The sequence below is a fragment of the Cnephaeus nilssonii genome (assembly GCF_951640355.1).
Source record: "Cnephaeus nilssonii genome assembly, chromosome: 21".
In the NCBI taxonomy this organism is placed as follows: domain Eukaryota; kingdom Metazoa; phylum Chordata; class Mammalia; order Chiroptera; family Vespertilionidae; genus Cnephaeus; species Cnephaeus nilssonii.
Genome location: NC_137092.1, coordinates 13,048,446 through 13,054,408, shown reverse-complemented (window position 1 = coordinate 13,054,408; position 5,963 = coordinate 13,048,446).

Here is a 5,963-nt window from a genome sequence, read left to right as displayed (position 1 = left end):
GGTTACACGTACTCATGTTCCTAGCTGATGATAAAAGGAGGAGCCGGAAGACAGAACCTGACCTTTCCCCCCACCAAGAAGCCCCAATGAAACAATATAATTGTGAAATCTGGGGTCATCTTCTTAATTTCTCAAAGGAAACTGAATTCCAAGGATTTTCAGACACTTGTTCAGCATTATAGTTTTCCTCAAAATAAAATCAGATCCTGAACCAAGGATCAAGTGAGTATATAAAGTCTATCAAATGAGCATATAAAGTGGCCATTTCTTATTATCTTCCCTAACAACACCTACAATAGCAATTTGAGTTGACCAGGAAAAGCCCCAAGCAATAGTATAATTACATATTATTATTGCTGTTGAAGAGCAAAGTATTTGTAAACAAAGCTTGAGAAAGAAATGATGAGTAATGTGCTAAAAGGACATCAGGGTGAATGGTCCCTTTCTTTCCCTTGCCTTGGCCACCACCTCACCTGGCCATTATATTATCATATCGACCTAGATTAACCTCCGGAAGTAACCACCTTCTGGCTCTGTAACCTTCAATGGCTCTCCATTACCTACCCAAAAAGTCCACATTCCTTATCCTGGTAGTCAAGGCCTTGCCTAATCTATCCCAGATCCTGCCTTCCCAGTCTTAGTTTCCACTCCTCCCCTGCCCCTTGGCTCAGCCTGTAGGTGCTCCTTCCATTTCCCACAACAGACATTACACTCTCCGATCCCAAGAACCTTTACCTGCTTCCTTGACTTCATTCCTCCTTTGCTTTCAATTACCTGTTTTTTTTCAAGGTCCAGATTAGATACCACCCTATTCTATCTAAAGGGAGACTTTCTGGTAGTGTTTCATTTTTACCATTCCTTGAGCATTTATCATGTCCTTATGGAAGGCAATTCCACCAGTTCCAAACTTGTTTACAGCCTTCAGCCCTCGGAATCACTTATCCTTGGCAGGTCCAGCAATCCAGTGAACTAAAGTTTATCTGACTCATCTTCTTCAACTCACCACTCCTTCATGCCTGGTCTTCCAATTTAAGCTCTAGAACACAGACTTTACCTTTTCCTGTAGGTCCAGGCTTTGACTTCCTTCCCTCCCTCCCTCCCTCCCTCCCTCCCTCCCTCCCTCCCTCCCTCCCTCCCTCCCTCCTTCCCTCCCTCCCTCCCTCCTTCCTATTTCTTGACTCTTGCTCATTCTTCTGGAGTATTCTCAAAATATAACCAAGGCTCTCCTTCCTAAAAACAAAATAAATATATAAAATTTCCCCTTTTGCCCTAGCTGGTTTTGCTCAGTGGATAGAGCGTTGGCCTGCAGACCCAAGGGTCCGGGGTTTGATTCCGGTCAAGGGCACGTGCCCCGGTTGTGGGCTCGATCCCCAGTAGGGGGCGTGCAGGAGGCAGCCAATCAATGATTCTCATCATTGATATTTCTCTCTCTCTCTCCCTCTCCCTTCCTCTCTGAAATCAATAAAAATATTTAAAAAACACACCCCAACAACTTCCCCTTCCTTTCACCCTGTTCTTCTTTAAGTGAAGGTACCCTTTCTCCTCTTTTTTTTTTTTTAAATATATTTTATTGATTTTTTACAGAGAGGGATAGAGAGTTAGAAACATTGATGAGAGAGAAACATCAATCAGCTGCCTCCTGCACACTCCCTACTGGGGATGTGCCTGCAACCAAGGTACCTGCCCTTGACCGGAATCGAACCTGGGACCTTTCAGTCCGCAGGCTGATGCACTATCCACTGAGCCAAACTGGGTAGGGCTCTCCTCTTTTCTTTCTTTCTTTTTTTTCCTCTTTTCTTGATGTACTTCTGTTAATGCAGGCGAGCGGACGATCTGAAACTGACATCTGGAAGGTCAAGCATAACTTCCAAATGCCAAATTCCAGTATCTTCTACGGGAACCCTTACCTTTCATGGACTTTTTCATCTATCTCTCTGAATGCTTTGTCACTTTTTTTTTTTTTCTCCATCTGTCTCAAGGTTTCTCAAGGTTTATTCTTTGGTCCTCTTTGCAAATTTTCACATTTATGAGGATAATTTTTAGATCTGTCTCTACCCCTAAATTCTCTTTTAAGCGTCATTTCCAGTTGTTTGCTAGACTCTGTGTGTGTGTGTGTGTGTGTGTGTGTGTGTGTGTGTCCCACCTCTTTCTCCAAAATGGCAGGTCCCAAAGTTAATTTATTATATTCTTCTTCATTCTCTGGACCCTCCCCAAACCCTTCTATCTCCAGTCCTGTTATTGGCAGTTAGACAGACATGAGCAGAGCAAGGAAGATGGGCCAGGTACAGAAACTCACCCGGGCAGAAAGCCCCGGATGCTTAGCAACGGTCAAAACTGGGAAAACAAGAACCTTGCCTCCAGGGTAAACTTTCCTCCCCTAGCTATCTCAGGTCATGTGGGTTGGCCCCCCCCTGACTTTTCCCCCCTAAAGATAACATCTAGGTCTCAGCTGTATGTCAGCTCCAAGCCCAGAAAAGCAGGAAAACCAGAGGTGATGCTGTGGCTGTCTCAGGACCAGCTGTATTGACTGATGACCCCCAGCCCTGGCTCCATTAAAACCCTCCCCTGAGATTCCCACCTGCAAGAGAGAGAGAGAGAAATACTTCAACACAAAGGAACCGATGTGCATTCTCCCCCAGGAGAGCACTCCCGTGCCATTTCCCTTCCCCCCTTCTTTCCTCTAAGGGTCCCCAGGAGACTTGCGACCAGGGGAGCAGTGGGCAGCAGACACTCGTCCCAGGCTAAGCCCCTGAGCCTGTCTCCACGGCCCCCTTTTCTCCAACTCCTCAGTAAGCCACAGCAGCCCCGCCGCCGACACTCTTCTGTTGCTTCTTCTATACCCTTTCTTTCTTTCTTTTTTTAAAACACTTGGGACAACAGTCAGTTTTAATAATAAAAATTAATTTACTAAAATTAAGTCAGTGTTCTTGACCCCCACAGGGCAAAGAGCAAAACCTTCAAAAATGAAAAGTCAATAAGCATAGCTAAAGACAAAACTGGACAAAATAAAATAAAAAGAAGACTCAAACTAAACAAACATGTATACATCTGAAAAAAATTGATACATTTACACAATAGGATACTACGTAGCCATAAAAAAGGCTTAAAAAAAAGAAGAAAATATGACCTTTCTTATTTTACTGTCCTCAATGTGTTTTTGCTGCAGCCAATAAATTCTTACTTTGCTACACTTTTGTCTCTTGACTGAAATCTTTCCTTCAAGAAGACAAGTACCAAGGTAAGTCTCTTCTCGCTGGTAACACTTTCAATCTCAGCCAATGGCATCACCACTTTTTAAAAATATATATATTTTATTGATTTTTTACAGAGAGGAAAGGAGAGGGATAGAGAGCTAGAAACATCAACGAGAGAGAAACATCTATCAGCTGCCTCCTGCACACTCCCCACTGGGTATGTGCCCGCAACCAAGGTACATGCCCTTGAGCGGAATCGAACCTGGGACCCTTGAGTCCGCAGGCCGATGATCTATCCACTGAGCCAAACCGGTTAGGGCACCACTTTTTTTTTTTAAATCCTTACCCGAGAACATGTGGGTTTTTGTTGTTGTTTGTTTTAAAAATTAATTTGAGAGAGAGAGAGAGAAACATCGGTCAGTTGCCTCCCAAATGTGCCCCAACCGACCTGGGATGGAACCTGAAACCTAGGTATGTGCCCTGCCAGGGAATCAAACCCGAAACCTTTTGGTGTACGGGACGATGCTCCACCCAACCGAGCCACCTGGCCAGGGTGGCATCACCTTCTTTTGGTTATTTATCTTTAATTAAGTTTCCTGTGTAATCTTTCCTGCTGCTCCATTTAGGAACCGGCCACAGATTGACAGGTGATCTTTGAGATAATTTCAGTCGAGTTGTTAGTGGTCCTGGTGATAGTCTTTGGAGAACTCAGGAAAGAATTGTAAAACAGGAATTTGGCTGCAAATTCACTCCTTCGATGAAACCTCCAAGTTACCTAGAATGTGTTTTCTTACACTATTTCACAAAAGTAAAATTGCCCTCTTGAATGTCAAGGTTATATTTTTCTTCTTTCTGAATATTGTATTTTCTCTAATTTTCTACCTTTGCCATATTTATAAACTGGCCAGTTTTGGCAAATTGCAACATGTATTAAGAAGAGGGAGCACAGCCCGGCTCGTGTGGCTCAGTGGTTGAGCTTCGACCCAGGAACCAAGAGGTCACCGGTTTGATTCCAGGTCAGGGCATATGCCTGGGTTGCTGGCTCCATCCCCAGTAGGGGGCGTGCAATGATTCTCTCTCATCATTGATGTTTCTCTCTCCCTCTCCCTTCCTCTCAGAAATAAATTTTTTTTAAAAAAAATTAAAAATGGAAAAGAAGAGGGACCGCAAACTCTGGAAAGAGACCTTGGTGTCACCTTCCCCACCTGTGCCTGATGGTGTCCTGGGACTGAGTGCTTCCTTGAGGAACAGATGACATGATGGTGACTCAGAGCACTCCCGGGTTTTCCTCCTAGTCTACGTTCAGAGTGCTGGGGTGGGCGTCTCCTTTCCCACCCTTACTTTTTATTTACTGCAGATACGCTAAGTATCTGGGTCCATTCAACAATCACACACACACACACCGTTCAACACCTCCCCGCTCCACCACCTTCATCAGGAGAGGAAGGCGGTCCGGGTCCCGGATCGCCACTTTATCTTCGGGTCCCCACCCCCACACCGTTTTCCGCTGTTCCTTCCAGGGCTGGGGCCGGTTGGATGACTCTAACCTTTCCTAAAGCTTCCTCTGGAATGCAGAGACTTTGCATCCCAGCTCAGCAACTGGTGGATGGACTTTACCCTCCACGACCCACACCTAGCTAGCTTCCGAAGCCTGGGGGGAGGGGAAGGAAACAGCTTCCCTGAACAAACCGGACTGTCAGCTGCATTTCAGACTCCTCTTTAACCCTAAATACGTTCACAGTACATATTTGGTGAATAAAAAAAGCGAGGACCATATCCAGAGCCCAGCGACGTAAGCTAACTCGCTCTCTTTTCCACACCTCTCAATGGTTACCCTCTGGGAGGCCGACCTCGGCAGCCGTGCTGTTGAACCACAGCTCGTGTATTGGCAGTGCCTCTAGCCTGCTGAGCACCCCCTGACTTTACTCTCCTGGGGGCTGGGTCCAACTCCCCCACTTTTTAAACAGTGGATTTACAATCTGGGGTTGAGTCCCCTTCCATTTAGAATGAGGATCATTCCTCTTCAATGTAAACTTGCATCCCTCTTCAAGGTAAACTCCATGCCCCGTTCCCATTCATTCCACAAATATGCATTAAGCTCTAATATGTACCAAGAGAGCCTCGCTCTGGCGGGATTTACTGCAGGACAAAAGACAAACGATGACTGTGATTTCTAAGACTGAGTGACATAATTTGGAAGGTGGTAAATACGATGGTGAAAAAGGTACAAGGCGGGAAAATGCTTTGTGGAGGCCAGGGGACGGGGAAGAACGTTCGAATACTGGGTTCTGGCGCAGGTTGGGGGAAAGGGAGGCGAGCCGAGTGAAGGAGGCTCCGACGTTGGGGGGCCGGGGCGTATTTTCTGCAGAAGCGTCTGGTTTATGGGAAGGCGGGTGCAGGGCAGAAAGGGGTGTGGACAGCGATTGCGGTTGAGAACGTGGGAGGCCGGGAGCTAGTTTCCAGCTGAGCCCAGAAGATGCTCTGGCCCGAGGCTCCCGGGATGGAACCCGGGCGGGGGCGCTCTTGGCGCGGGGGGGGGGGAGGACCCCCCCAAAATGGCCTCCTGCGGCCCCTCGCCGCCCCTCCCGCCGGCCCACGTGACCCAGCCCGCCCCTCCCGCCCACCCTGGCTGGCGACCCCGGGTCGGGGTGCTGGCGGCGGCCCCGCCCCCCGCGGGACACGGACCAACCGGAGGCAGGGGAGGGCGGGGCGTGTGGTGACGGCCAATGGGGGTGGAGCCCGGAGGGGAGTAACAGGTTGGTGGGAAGG